Here is a 15189-nt window from a genome sequence, read left to right as displayed (position 1 = left end):
ATTCCTTAAATTGGCAAAGCTATGCCAAATACAATGAAACTTTACTATATAAGCCAGGAAATTAGAATTTGTTGTTCTCCCAGCAGCTGGTATTTGGCTATTCTGCACATTACATGACAGAAAAGTTAAAATGGGGCAGTTTTTCCTTGCATGAATTTTGCTAGGAGACAAGACTATCACTTCTCTCAACTTGGTGCACAGGACATGGGCAGGACCGACCCAACCAGATGGGGAGAGTGTGCCCACCAGCTCTGGGTCTCCTGGGACCTCAGCGTCTCGCACTCCGAGCTCCTTTTGTGTGTCCTACAAGAAGAAGGCCAGAAATTAAACTTGCAGAAATTAAACTACTCATGCTGATGTGGCATGGATAGTTGGCAGCAGAGTGCAGTGGCTCTCCCAGCACTACTATTAATATTACTAGCAGTCCCCATTTATCAGGTGCCAGCCACTCTACACAGCACTTTTCCTGCAGTATTTCATTTAATCCTCCCACTACTCTGTGTAACAAACACTTCTGTTATTTCTGTTTCATGGAGGAGAAAACCAAGACTTAGGGACTTTTTTTCTTTTTGAGACAGAGTCTCACTCTGTCGCCAGGCACCAGGCTAGAGTACAGTGGCACGAACTCCGCTCACTGCAACCTCCACCTCCCAGGTTCAAGCAATTCTTCTGCCTCAGCCTCCCGAGTAGCTGGGACTACAGGCGCGCGCCACCATGCCCAGCTAATTTTTGTATTTTTTTAGTAGAGACGGGGTTTCACCATGTTGGCCAGGATGGTCTCGATCTCTTGACCTCGTGATCTGCCCGCCTCGGCCTCCCAAAGTGCTGGGTTTACAGGCATGAGCCACCGCGCTCTGCCAACTTAAGGACATTAAGTAACTTGGCCATGATTGCACCTTTATGGAAAACAGCAAATCTCGGATTAAAAACCAGACTCATCTGGACAACTCATGGTTTTGACTTCTAAGTTTCAGGTAACTTACGCTTTTTTTTTTTTTCTTTTTTTGAGGTAGAGTCTCACTCTGTTGCCCAGGCTAGCAGTGGCACCATCTTGGCTCACTGCAACATCCATCTACCGGGTTCAAGGGATTCTCGTGTCTCAGCCTCCTGAGTAGCTAAGATTACAGGCGTGCTCCACCGTGCCTGGTTAATTTTTGTATTTTCAGTAGAGATGGGGTTTCACCATTCAGCCAGGCTGGGCTCGAACTCCTGGCCTCAAGTGATCTGCCTGCCTTGGCTTCCCAAAGTGCTGGGATTTTAGGCATGAGCCACCACACCTGGTCAACTTAGGCATTTTAAGATCCAAGACTTGGAAGATCCAGTTCCTTGACATAAAGGAACATAAAAGAGGAACTTTATGAAGTTTTTTCTCATTATAAAAATAACACATATTTGCTGGGCATGAGGGTCATGCCTGTAATCCCAGCTATTCAGAAGGCTAAGGCAGGCAGCTATTTCAGCCCAGGAGTTTGAGGCCAGCCTGGACAATGTAACAAGGCCCATTATTTTAAAAAGTAATAATTTAAAAATAATATATTCATTGAAGAAAATAAAGTATAAAGTAAAAAATAAAATTCACCTGCAACCCCTACCAACAATCATTAACATCTAATACATTTTCTTTGTTCTTTTTCCTAAGCATGTTAGGTTTATTTGTTTATTTATAAATGTAATCAGAAATGTACTGTTTGGTAACCCACTTCTTTTGACTTCATATATTGCTAACATTCTCACATCATTCAATACCATGTTACAACCTAATTTTTAGTGGCTGTATTGACTGTAATGTAATTTATTTCACCATTTCTGTGGTTTTGGGTAGTTAACTCATTTCTCATCAGTCACTATTTTAAATACCACACATGCTAGTAATTTCCGTAAGCAAATTCTTGGCATGGGATGGCAGATTCAAAGACTACGAGGCTGGGAGCGGTGGCTCACCCCTGTAATCCCAGCACTTTGTGAGGCCAAGGTAGGCAGATCACCTGAGGTCAAGGGTTCAAGACCAGCCTGGTCAACATGTGAAACCCCATCTCCACTAAAAATACAAAAATTAGCTGGACGTGGTGGCACATGCCTGTAGTCCCAGCTACTCCGGAGGCTGAAGTAGAAGTATCATTTGAACCCGGGAGGCAGAGGTTGCAGTGAGCTGAGATTGGCCACTGCACTCCAGTCTGGGTGACAGAGCGAGACTCCATCTAAAAAAAAAAACACATGTCCACAAAGACTATGAATATTTGTTAGGTTCTTGGAACATTTTGTCAAACTCCCTCCAAAAAGGCTCTGCCAAGTTATAAGAGGAGGAGTTTTGTGGGTTTTTTTTGTTTTTTGTTGACGGAGTCTCACTCTCACCCAGGCTGGAGTGCAGTAGCTGATCTCGGCTCACTACAACCTCCACCTCCCGGTTTCAAGTGGTTCTCCTGCCTCAGCCTCCCAAGTAGCTGGGATTACAGGCACTCACCACCATGCCCAGCTAATTTTTTTTTTTTTTTTTTTTTGTATTTTTAGTAGAAACAGGATTTGACCAGGCTGGTCTCAACTCCTGACCTTAAGTGATCTGCCTGGCTCGACCTCCCAAAGTGCTAAGATTACAGGCACGAGCCATCACGCCCGGCCTGAGGAGGAGTTTAAAGGTGAGGGGACTTCAGTTTCTAGCTACAGGCTTTTGAGGGAGATATCACGGAGAACGTAAACCATCACTTCTCAAGATATACCTTATGGGCCGTCTGCCACCTGCTGTCTTTCTGTGGGGTCCAAGAAAGACCCTCGGTCTGGCAGAGAAGACCTGGAATAGAGGATGTGACATCAGGGCTCTGCAGTGCCTGCCCACTCACGGCTGTAAGTTCAGTGGTCCCTGAGAAGCATGGAGAACCATAGCAGTAGGAAAGCCAGAAGATGAAAAGGCAGTTCCTAGGTAAACAAAGGGGTTTCCTGCCCACTGTTTGTTCTGAGCACAGCCCTGGAATGGTGCCGCTTTACAACCACTGGTATTTTGCTGAGAGAGATTCAGATTTAGGTGAGGTCACCCTACCCCATGCAGAGAAGCCCGGACCCTGTTCCATTCTCCTGCATAAGGCTGTCTGTCTCTCCTCAAGGAAAAAAGCCCCTGTGTCAAAGATTCTCCCCCTCAACAAGTGGAAATAAATACTCGGCATTATATCAAGGAACCCTTGAAATTTCTTTACAAGTAATTATCTCTATTTTTCAACATTTGCTGAATTCCAGCCGCACAATAGATGCTTTCCAAGATACAGAGGGTCTCAAGCTTTTTGGGTTGCAATCTTGAGAAACCAACAAGCCTGGCAAATGTGAGAAATGAGGGGAATGCACTTAGTTGAAATGGGGTCTGAAAAAGGGCACTCTTGGTAATTATATGTCTGGTTACACATTCTTGACAACTATTTACAGCTCTGACTGACTGTGCAAAGACAATGCCCAGTTTGTTGGCTCAAACAAAGGCAAACAAGGCTCAACCCCAAGTATGATTCTGTGTGCCATTTTGTAACATCAAAACAAGAAAGGCAGGAATCTTGGTGTGTGGTGTGTACTTACGTTCGCTAAATGTGGAGAAAAACAAAACCTTAGATTTCCAGATTTGCCTATTCACTTCAGATGTGGTTAATACATTATGCGCACACATGATTTAGACTACCAAATACCTGCTTTTCTTACCTAGTATTAAAGCAGATCAGAAACAAGAAGCGTGAGACACTGTGAAAGAAGTGAGTTGTAGCCATAGTCTCTCATAGACTTGGCTGCTATTCGGGATTGGTTGCTTCTGCATTCAAAGTGACTGTGGTCAGGCCGGATGCCAGTGGCTCATGCCTGTAATCTCAGCACTCTGGGAGGCCAAGGTGGGCAGATCACTTGTGGTCAAGAGTTCGAGACCAGCCTGGGCAACATGTGGAAACCCTGCCTCCACTAAAAATACAAAAATTACCCAGGCGTGGTGGAGTGCGCCTGGAATCCCAGCTACTCAGGGGGCTGAGGCAGGAGAATCACTTGAACCTGGAAGGCAGAGACTGCAATGAGCTGAGATGACACCACTGCCCTCCAGCCTGGGTGACAGAATGAGACTCCATTTCAAAGCAAACAATAAAAAGAATAAAAAAAAAAAACAAAAAAAACCAACAAAGTGACTGTGGTCAGTGCCTAAGAAAGGAGAACAGCATGTTAAACTCTGACACTGATTCTGATGGGGGGGAGGTGGTGGTGAGTAATAAAGTGTGCTAATACAGGGGCCTTAATATATTTTAATCTGCATATAATAAAGCATGTTTAATTACCATTAAAATATATTTTGTCATGGTGTTTCTACATAGATAGCTTCATAAAGCACATGCAAAGACAATAATAGTATAGCAAATCTATTATTCTGACTTCTAACTCAAAACTGTGGTAGAACTCTGCATCTTTCTTGCATTTTATATATCAGGTCATATTACAGTGAGCTGCTCACTCATTCTAAACTTATTGGTGGTAAAACACTAGGTTAGCCTGTCACTGCTAATGTATTCTATAACTTAATCTGCATGGTGGGTTACATGGTGGTATACAAATGCAAAAATTTATCATGGTGTACACTTAGATTAGTGCATGTTACTGTGTTATACTTCAATTAAAACAAACAAACATCGGCCGCTCATGCCTGTAATCCAAGCACTTTGGAGGCCAAGGCGGGCGGATCACCTGAGGTCGGGAGTTCAAGACCAGCCTGACCAACATGGTGAAACGTCATCTTTATTAAACAAACAAACAAACAAACATCACTAAGTGTTTGATGGAAATCAATAAGATCAAAAGTGTTTGATGGGAATCAAAAGTCAGCATGGGCAACATAGTGAGATCTCATCTCTACAGAAAGAAAATTTTTTTTAATTAGCTAGGTGTGGTGGTGCACATTTGTAGTCCTAGCTACTCAGGAGGTTGAGGTGGGTGGATCATTTTGAGCCCAGGGGGTTAAGGCTGAAGGGTGACAGAGCAAGACCTTGTCTCAAATATATATATATATTTGTTTATGATATATAGATATATACACCATATATATAAATATGTATCATATACAAATACATATTACAAATATATACTATATATATATACATATGTATATATATATGGTTATATATATGTGTATATATGTATGGTAAGGTCAAAAGAACTGTGAATTAGGGGAGGGTAGATTAGAGTTGTCTCCTCCAAGATCACCAAACTAATTATGTGAAAATGGACACGTAACCTTCAATCAAAAACACACTAGGGAGCCTCTGTTCTGACACTTCTTCTTTACAGAGGAAAAGAAGCTTAAGAGTGGTAAAGCAAATTGTCTAGATGTTAGGGTAAAGCTTGTTTTCAACTCAGAACTTCTGACTCAAAACCAAATACATAGCCTGCTTCCAAATTCCTGTTTTGGCCTGTTTCTTGGCCAAAAAAATAAGGAGATTGAGTTCTTCTTGACAAAAATACTTAATAAGAACTAATCAAGCTTTGTAAAGACTGAACCTCTTATTTACAAGAAATACAAGGAACGGAGGAACAAGTTAAATGACAACATGAGGAAACATGGGATAGCCTACAAATGGCCTGGACTCACCAATGAGTCAATCTGAATTTACAGTAGCACTAACAATGTCAGATGTTTCAATCTTGAGATAATGAACTTCCAAATGCTATATTTTCATTTCTTGACTTGGTTGGAAGGGAAAAATAATTATTACTAGAATTAGCTGATTTTCTATTTGAAGTGTCATTTACAAATGTAAACTGGTATCATTTAAAAATCTTTTTAGATTTCTTCTTTTATTAAGCCAACGTATTAACAGTTACCTTTTTGTTTTTCCACTCATAAAATAAATTTAGAAGAACCATTTGATATAAATGAAAACTCATGTTTCACAGGTAATATGTAAATGCTCATTCTGTATGACCCAAGTTCAAATGTTGTTTTGGAGCACAGTAATCTTAACATACCTACTAATGGCTGGGCTCAGTGGCTCATGCCTGTAATCCCAGCACTTTGGGAGGCCAAGGTGGGTGGATCACGAGGTCAAGAGATCGAGAACATCCTTGTCAACATGGTGAAACCCCATCTCTACCAAAAATACAAAAAAAATTAGTTGGTCATGGTGGTGCATGCCTGTAGTCCCAGCTACTTGGGAGGCTGAGGCAGGAGAATTGCTTGAAACTAGAAAATGGAAGTTGCAGTGAGGTGGGATCACGCCACTGCACTGCAGCCTGGCGATAGAGCGAGACTCCAAGACTCCGTCTCAAGAAAAAAAAAAAAAAAACCCTGCTAACATTCAAGTACATGCTGTTGCGTCCTCAGCAGACACGTGTCTTTTGGTTTGCATTTCACCAGTGAAATCATTAAACTTAGTAGTAAGTAAGGTCCCCATGGTGGTTGGTCTATGTCAACAAATATTTTGTGCAAGGTTATAAGTTCATTATAAGTTCATCATTAAAATTAATGAAAAGTAGAAATTTGGTATTTAATTTCTTATTGAACATGCAATTTTTAGCCTCATTCCTCCAAAATGCAATGCAGATACTCGCTGAATTTCTCAAAATAAATAGTTATAGATTTACACCGTACAGTAACGTACAAGTCCACTGTAGCAAAAGTGTTCAGACTACTTTCTAAACGCTCTATGGGGGACTGCTCACCTATTTCCTGTCCATATTTTAAGTGCATATTTCCTATAATTTCCCATATTTTCCCAATGACCATGACAATGACACCTCAGAGATCACTGTGGGTTTCAGTACAACTGGCTGGTACAAAAAGTGGCTGGCAAGGACAAGAACACTAAATATTTCTCCCATTATCTCCAAGACCAGAATAAATTAGCTGTCCCCAGATGTTCCTTCTCTGAGAACTTTGTTTTGTCAGCAAGTGTGCTTGCAAGCCTTCCTTGAAAGGGAGGTGTTAAGTACAGTGAGTCTGAAAAGGGTTACCTTCCAGATGCGATCATATGTTGAGGCCTCTGTTCACAACACATGGGTCTCAAATACTTCGAACAGAAGCTAGAAATACAAGGTGGAGTGATATCAATATCAATATTAATAACAATGGCTTAGTAACAATATTAGTTAAAAAGTAAAAAATCTAGATTTTTAAAACAAGCTAAACCAGATACGATGTCAGTACAACTAACGCAAACTGTCTTGGGCAAACCATGGCGTGCTTTTACCCTAGAACTGGGGAGCAAAGGTGAACAAAGCTTTGATGAATTGAAGAAGTTTCACAATGAATAGGATAGGCTTAAATATGGAAGTGAGTTGTTAAAAACTCAAAGTGACAGGAGAGGTGTGGAATCTGGGCGAGATGTTAAGGTACTTTCCTCCCAGTGTAAGGAGGATCCTGTAATTGAGGAGAATTATCAGAACTAATTAGCCTGTTTTGTGTGCACACTTCATTGAGTTGACACTTGCTCGGTAGGTTGATGACTTCAGTGTTGACTAATCCTCCCAGTCACAGGTGTATAGAGTGGGATTACCTTCTTCCTGGAAACTAGGCAAATTACTATGATGGCAGATCACGAAGAAGGCAGAGATGCATGTGAAAACTGACATCTTTGTGCCATTTCTGGACAAAAGTCTGAAGACACTGATGTGTAAGTGAAAGTCCTCCTTTGCACACCTTCACCATAGCCTGTACCCTCCCAAAGGTGCCATTTATAACTATACAACAGGCCACCCCCAACAATTATCCAGGGGGCTCTGCTGATTTTTTTTCAAAATAGCCTCGTCATCATTGATTACAAAGGACTAAGGAGGAAAAGAAAATGACTGTCAGCAGTTCTCATTATAGCTTTGACCAGAGCTGCTGAAGGATCCCATCTGTAGAAGGCAAGGCTATCTTTATGAATAGGCAAAGTGACAGTTGTCTGAAATTGATATTGAAGACCTCTCCCTCTGAAATATCTGAAATGCCATTATTGCTAATTTAACCCTTAGCATGAGTGTTATTTTCCTTCATTCACCATCCTTCAAAGTATACATATCACTGGTAGGGAAAGTATATTAAATTCCTAACATTTTAATGGAAATTAGTTTCTTAGATGATATTCTGTATAGGAGAAAGTAAACTACTTGACAGCTCTGCACACCTGAGTCAAGGAAAAGGTGGGTTCAGGGAGGAGGGCAAGTGAAAAGGTGAAACTTACATGGAGGGCGTACCAAGAACTCAGGAAAGGGAGTTAACTGGTTGGGCCAAGCACCATTTGTCTTTGAGACAAATGACGTGTTTTTAAGAATAAAGTAGAGACTGCTGAATCAAGTTGGCTAACTAAAGAACTGAAGACATGCTCTATCCCTTTCTCTCCATTAAGGAAAAAATTAAACAGAAAAACAGAACAGAAAATTCAAGAAAGAATCTTCCATGGTCCAGAAATTTGAGGAATTCGTAGAAGACAGAGGCCTGCAATGGTGGCAAAACAAGAACAAGAAAAATCCTGTTAGAAATTCAGGGCCATAAGAGTGGTTATAACTTTCTCTACACCGCATATATGATTACAAAGAACAGGCCTGGACTTTCAAGCAATTTTTAGGGCAATTAGTTAGACAGGTGTATTGGGAACGGTCTTTTCCCTTCCCCTGCTTTTCCAGTGCATATTCAGTGGTGACAGCAGCGTGTGTCCCCAAGTTAAAACCCTTTAAGCTGCTTTCAAAAGAGAAATAGTTACCACGTTGAGGTTAAAGAAAGGTACAGATGGACTCTGAAGTACCTCCGGACCTTCAAAGGGACACTGGAGGACAGAAGAAAGGATTGGAAAGAGTTGATTCAGTATTTGCTTCCAAAGTACAAGAATGCTTTTCCTGCCCAGGCGTGCTGGCTCATGCCTGTAACCCCAGCACTTTAAGAGGCTGAGGCAGGTGGATCACCTGAGATCAGGAGTTTGAGACCAGCCTGGCCAACATATAGTGAAACCCCGTCTCTACTAAAAAATACAAAAATTAGCTGGATGTGGTGGTGCACACCTGTAGTCCCAGCTACCTGAGAAGCTGAGAGGCAGGAGAATCGCTTGAACCTGGGAGGCGGAGATTGCCTTGAGCAGAGATAGTGCCACTCTACTCCAACCTGGGCAACAGAGTGAGACTCTATCTCTAAAAAAATAAAGAAAGAAAGAAAAAAGAAATGAATACTTCTCCTAAGAGGAGGACCCTCTTAGGGGTCCCACACAGGAGACCCACAGAATGAGTAATGGGCTCAGGCTCCAGGGAAGTAACAAACTGCAGGAGGGAGGGAGACTCAGAAGGCAAGCCACGCATACCAACCTAATCTCAAATCCTGATCCTTCCCTACAGTCAGAAGGAGACATACTATTCTTATTAAAACATTCAGTGAGGTTGGGCGTGATGGCTCACACCTGTAATCCTTTGGGTGGCCCAGGTGGGTGGATCACCTGAGGTCAGGAGTTCGAGACCAGCCTGGACAACATGGTGAAACGCCATCTCTACTAAAAATATAAAAATTAGCCAGTTGTGATGGCGGGTGCCTGTAGTCCAGCTACTTGAGAGGCTGAGGTGGGAGAATCACTTGAACCTGGGAGGTGGAGGTTGCAGTTAGCCGAGATCATGCCACTGCATTCCAGCCTGGGTGACAGAGCGAGACTCCATCTAAAAAAAAACATTAAATGACAAGTGAAGAAGACTCTCAAATATAAACACAAATAGCCAAGATTAGCCTAGTATTTGTGGAAAAGCTACACTGAGAAAAGAAAGGCATCAAAATCATCCAAAAGAAAAAAAAAAAAACCTTAAAATTTAAAGTAAATAACCTTAAAAGGAAAGAAAAACAATACTTTAAAGTATAAGTGATATCCTTAGAGAAAAATTAAAAAGTTTTCATATCCTTAGTTCAAGATGGTAAAAGCACATTCATACATATCAATTATCCCATAATGTAGGGGAATTAAAATTCCTCCATTAAAGGACAAAGACTAATTGGTTTAAAGAAAAAAAGTCGGCCGGGTGCGGTGGCTCACGCCTGTAATCCCAGCACTTTGGGAGGCCGAGGCAGGCGGATCACGAGGTCAAGAGATCGAGACCATCCTGGTCAACATGGTGAAACCCTGTCTCTACTAAAAATACATGGGCATGGTGGTGCGTGCCTGTAATCCCACCTACTCAGGAAGCTGAGGCAGGAGAATTGCCTGAACCCAGGAGGCGGAGGTTGCGGTGAGCTGAGATTGCGCCATTGCACTCCAGTCTGGGTAACAAGAGCAAAACTCCGTCTCAAAAAAAAAAAGAAAAAAAGTCTTGAAACCATATACTAGCACCATAGTGTTTAATAGGATAGGCTCTAGATTTGAATCCTAGCTCCAATAGCTATTAAAAACCATTTATGGCCAGGCACAGTGACTCACAGCTGTAATCCCAGCACTTTGGGAGGTCAAGGTGGGCAGATCATGAGGTCAGGAAATCAAGACCATCCTGGCCAACATGGTGAAACCCCATTTCTACTAAAATACAAAAAATTAGCTGGGTGTGGTGGCATGTGCCTGTAGTCTCAGCTACTCGGGAGGCTGAGGCAAGGGAATCGCTTGAATCCAGGAGGCGGAGGTTGCAGTGAGCCGAGATTGTACCACTGCACTCCAGCCTGGCTACAGAGCAAGACTCCATCTCCAAAAAAAAAAAAAAAAAAAAAAACCCAAAAAACCCCAAAATCATTTATGCCTAATGTTCCATTATTGGAATGCTAAGCATGGGGGAGTTATTTATATCCTACTGCTCAATTTTTTTATTGCAAAAATTCAAAAAAATTGCAACCTCAGGCATAAAGGGATTAATGATTGATGAAATAAAAATTTACATAATTGGGCTGAATAGAAGGATGTATTCAGCTAAAAGTGTAAAATTGACCCCAGGAAGTCACCCTAAATATAGCACTAAAAAATAAACAGGGCCGGGTGCGGTGGCTCACGCCTATAATCCCAGCACTTTGGGAGGCCGAGGCGGGTGGATCACGAGGTCAAGAGATCGAGACCATCCTGGTCAACAAGGTGAAACCCCGTCTCTACTAAAAATACAAAAATTAGCTGGGCATGGTGGCGCATGCCTATAGTCCCAACTACTCAGGAGGCTGAGGCAGGAGAATTGCTTGAACCCAGGAGGCAGAGGTTGTGGTGAGCCGAGATCGCGCCATTGCACTCCAGCCTGGGTAACAAGAGCGAAACTCCATCTCAAAAAAAAAGATAAACAGTTATGAGATAGAAAGCAAATGACATGAAAGACAGGTAATTGAACATTTTTCCTATAAGCCTTCTAAATATAACAGAAAAAAGAGGGGAAGAATTATTCAAATAAATAATTGCAAAATTTTCAGAACTGATGAAAAGTATAAATTTTCAGATTTAAGAGTCCACTATGTGTTGAGCAAGAAAAAAAAGAAAAATAATCCAGAAGTGTCATCTTAAATTTTTAATCTCCAAGGATAAAGACAAATACTTAAAACTTCCAGAAGACAAAAAAAACCTCAACAACCAGGTTATTTAGAAAGAAAGGACAATTCTATCAGCATGGAAACAGTAGATCAGCGTAAGGTAGAGAAAAGGAAAAATTAACTTCAAAATTCTGAGTGGAAGTTACTTCAAACTTCAAATTTTATATCCAGCCAAAGTAACATTCAAGTGGGAGGTCAAAATAAAGATATCTTTATGAAACTGATTGGTTTTACTGTTCAGTTTGAACTTTTAGTGTTAGGTTTATAAACAGCAGTCTTGAACCCACTCAGTTAGGGTAACTGAGTAATTACCCTTAGTAATTAGTATGCATTGAAATTTTGCATATATTATTTGTATGTATAAAAATCTAGTTAATCTGGGAAATCAAACATAATAGGAGTATATTACTTTTCTTTATAGCTCTGTCCTGACATCTTTCAAAGTAATGTAAAAGCACAAAAAGTAAACTTTTAAACAACTTCCTGTGGTAGGTAGCATATATATTATTTTAACACTCTGAAATTTAGAAAGGTCTCTTCAACCAGCAGTAAGAAGAAAAGCTTCTTTCATTTTCTGTTTTCCAGGTCACTGGTTTTCAAATGTTCTTAATGCTTCTGTAAAAACAGAGACTAAAATCTTCTCTTCCTTATTCCCATTTTTCTATTTCTTTATAACTTTTGGTAAACCACATTGCCTGTGTCTGAGGCATGCTAGTGTGTTTTTATGAACAGATACTTTAAGTGGCAGAGTCAGTTAGACGTTTTGCAATATACAATGCTTTTCTTATGTGATGTTGTTAAACTCAGCTACATATAAAGTTTTTTAATGTGAAAAAAAGGACATTTTTTGACATTAAAGATTTTTAAAGTTTACATCCCATAGGGCTTTTCCAAGATAATATTCCAGAATGTATTCCAGCAAAAAGAAAATAAATTATCATAGAAATTAGAAGATAAGAGATGCAAAAGAAAAGAATGAACGAGAAGGCCATAAAAACAAAAGTTTAAATTCTTGGTAGACAATGGAATATAATTTTCTTAATATTCTGGAGTTAAATTCCAACTATTTTCAACATGGGAGTGGTAAATTTGGGGTAAATCTGACTTGTCTTTTTCAAGATATAGACACTGATTTACTCTAACTGTTTTTAAAAATATCTAAGTTTAAACCTGTTGAGTAATAATTATATTGTTAATAATTTGAAGGTAATTGCTAGAAAATTAGAAATAGAATAAATAATGATATGGTTTAGATTTGTGACTCCGCCCAAATTTCATGTCCAATTGTAATCCCCAACATTGGAGGAAGGGTCTGGAGGCAGGCGACTGGATCATTGGGGCTGATTTCTCTCTTGCTGTTCTCATGATAGTGAGTGAGTTCTCATGAGGTCTGGTTGTTTAAAAGTGTGTAGCACCTCCCTGTGCTCTGTTTTCCTCTTTCTCCGGCCATGTAAGATGTGCCTGCTTCCCCTTCACCTTCTGCCATGATTGTAAGTTTCCTGAGGCCTCCCTAGCCATGCTTCCTGTATAACCTGCAGAGCTCTGAGTCAATGAAACCTCTTTTCTTCATAAATTACCCAGTCTCAGTTAGCTCTTTATAGCAATGCATTGCTATAAATACCTGCCAAATTAAAGAAGGAAAGAAAGAAAATGGAATAAAGGAAATGTTATCAATTCAACAAGGATAGAAAAAGAAAAATATAACAAAAAAGGATGGTAACTGGGAGTTATAAAATGACATGATATATTAATTAAGTTTCTCATAGCAACAAAAAATCAAAAATATCAATAAGCAGCTATGATGGTAAAAATTTATTTCCAGCTCACATCACTCAATAGTCATGAGTTGACTATGTTTCTGCCTCAAGATGTAGGTCTGTTCCATGTATTTTCTCAATCTAGGACTTGTAATGATAAAGCACCCTTATCTGAGACATACTTATTTTCATGGCAGAGGTGCAAGGAGAGAGAGGCTATCCACACTCTGCTGGCTAAAGCAAAGCACATGTCCTAGCCCATCATCAGTGAGGCACTGAAGTATAACCCTGTCTTAGGTGGAAAAGAGAGTGAATATTTGCTAGTAATAATACAATTTACCTCAGAGACTAAGAATACATTCATCCCTATTATTTATCCCAATAAATGTGATGGGTTGAAATTCCCCTATTAAAGGACAAAGACTCTAATGGATTAAAGAAAAGTCTATATGCCATTACTAGTAGTACAGTGATTAGTATAACACTACAGGCTCTGGATTTCCATCTTGGGTCCTCCATCTATTAGGTATATGTAAAGTGAGCATATGAGTAGTATCTACTACCTACTGAATAGAGTTGCTGTGATTAATAAATAAGTGTATAGTACCTGTACTCTACTATATGGAAAGTGCCATACAAGTTTTGCATGAAAAGTGCCTGGCAAATAGTGCTTAATGTTAGCTATTATTGTTACCATAGATACGTAAAACAAAATGACAGGTTTAAGGTGCGAAAATGCAGAATAAATATAGAACAAGAAAATACTAATTAAAACAAACAAAGAGGTCAGGTGTGGTGTCTCCACCTGCAATCCCAGCATTTTGGGAGGCCAAGGAGGGAGGATTGCTTAAGGCCAGGAGTTTGAGAACAGCTCTGGCAACATAGCAAGATCTCTTCCAAAGAAAACAGCCTGGGCTGGGCACAGTGGCTCACACCTGTAATCCCAGCACTTTGGGAGGCTGAGGCAGGTGGATCATGAGATCAGGAGTTCAAGACCAGCCTGGCCAACATGGTGAAACCCCGTCTCTAAAAAAAATGAAAGAGAGAGAAAATAGCTGGGCAATATAGTGAGATCCTCCCTACAAAAAATTTAAAAATAAACTGGGCATGGTGGTGCACGCCTGTAGTCCTAGCTAATTAGGACATTGAGACAGAAGGGTCACCTGAGCTCAGGAGTTTGAGGCTGCAACAAGCTATGATTGCACCACTGCACTCCAGCCTAGGTGACAGTGGGAGACCCTAGCTCAAAAAATAAATAAAGGAAAATAAAAGCACGGAATTAAACATTATGAATTAGAGATGATCCCACTCCTACTTAAGAAGTTTGAACATGGCCCATCAAAACAAGGGAGCGAACCAAGAAAATGAGAGACATGGGGTTAAATCCAAGATCCAACACAGGAGCATGATCAAGAGAATGCCCAGGAGGAGGGTCAAGAGAATCGAGGAGAACCGCAAAGCAGGAGGCCTGGAGCTCAGCCAATGACAGGGGAGGGCAGAGAGGAGCCTGCACACTGTGGACTGAGACCCAGACTTCTGCTGGAAAGCTGGGGAGGGATTAGGGCAAGGCACCTAAAAAAACAAGCAAAGAGAGAAATCCATTAACTCCTGAGAAAATAGAAAGCTATCTGAAAATGATATATAATCCTAGTATACGAAATAACTTGGCTGTGAATCACATCTCCATAGATGTAATAATGAATATTGATCTAACCAAAAATTACAACTATTTTGGGAGGATGTGAAGAATGGAAATGGGAATGCAGTGGGGTTACGTAAGAGAACAAAGTGATAAAGTCCGACAACAGGAAATGGAGAAAATATAAAACTGAAAATTCTAGAGATTTCAGTAGAGGGAAGATTATTTATTTATTTTTTATTTTGAGATGGAATCTTGCTCTGTTGCCCAGGCTAGAGTTCAGTGGCGTAATCTTGGTTTACTGCAACTTCCGACTCCCAGTTCCAGTGATTCTCCTACCTCAGCCTTCCAAG

The sequence above is a fragment of the Aotus nancymaae genome, unplaced genomic scaffold, assembly GCF_030222135.1.
Source record: "Aotus nancymaae isolate 86718 unplaced genomic scaffold, 86718_ANA_hifiasm-v0.15.2.pri h1tg000131l, whole genome shotgun sequence".
Taxonomy (NCBI): domain Eukaryota; kingdom Metazoa; phylum Chordata; class Mammalia; order Primates; family Aotidae; genus Aotus; species Aotus nancymaae.
The sequence above is the reverse complement of the archived record's forward strand: the minus strand, read 5'-3'. Positions refer to the sequence as shown.